This window comes from Seriola lalandi, unplaced genomic scaffold (assembly GCF_002814215.2).
Source record: "Seriola lalandi dorsalis isolate HSWRI2012SDOR001 ecotype SW California unplaced genomic scaffold, Sedor1 jcf7180002054975, whole genome shotgun sequence".
Classification (NCBI taxonomy): Eukaryota; Metazoa; Chordata; class Actinopteri; order Carangiformes; family Carangidae; genus Seriola; species Seriola lalandi.
In genome coordinates, this window is record NW_019525525.1 from 119,425 (window position 1) to 119,910 (window position 486).

Consider the following 486-nt stretch of genomic DNA (forward strand, 5'->3'; position numbering starts at 1 on the left):
AAGACACTGCTGTGTATTACTGTGCCAGAAACACACAATAACACAAACCATCAGTAGACCTGAACAAAAACCCCTCAGTGCCTGAACACTTGTAACATGAAGCCACCAGAGGAGGAGCCCTCAGACCACTAATGATTTCACACCAGCTCACTGTTACATTAAAGAGGGAAACAGTATTTAATGGTTTAAATGGTTCTTAATTAAATTTTTACAACAACTGTTTTCAACAATTTAAATATGCTGACTTTATTATCTCTGAAATATTACTGTACGTTTACCAAAGGTGGAAACTTAATAACATTATTACACATTTAAAGTGATGAAATTCATCCAGCTGAGAACTTGGTTTTAAAAAGGTCATAATCCAACAAGTCATGGATCTTCACAAAGTGTCTCTTCCATAAAATCACTTTTGGAAAAAACAAAACATATTCTCTCAATCACAACTGCACTAGTTACTGAATCAGTATCATGAAATTTTTCAGA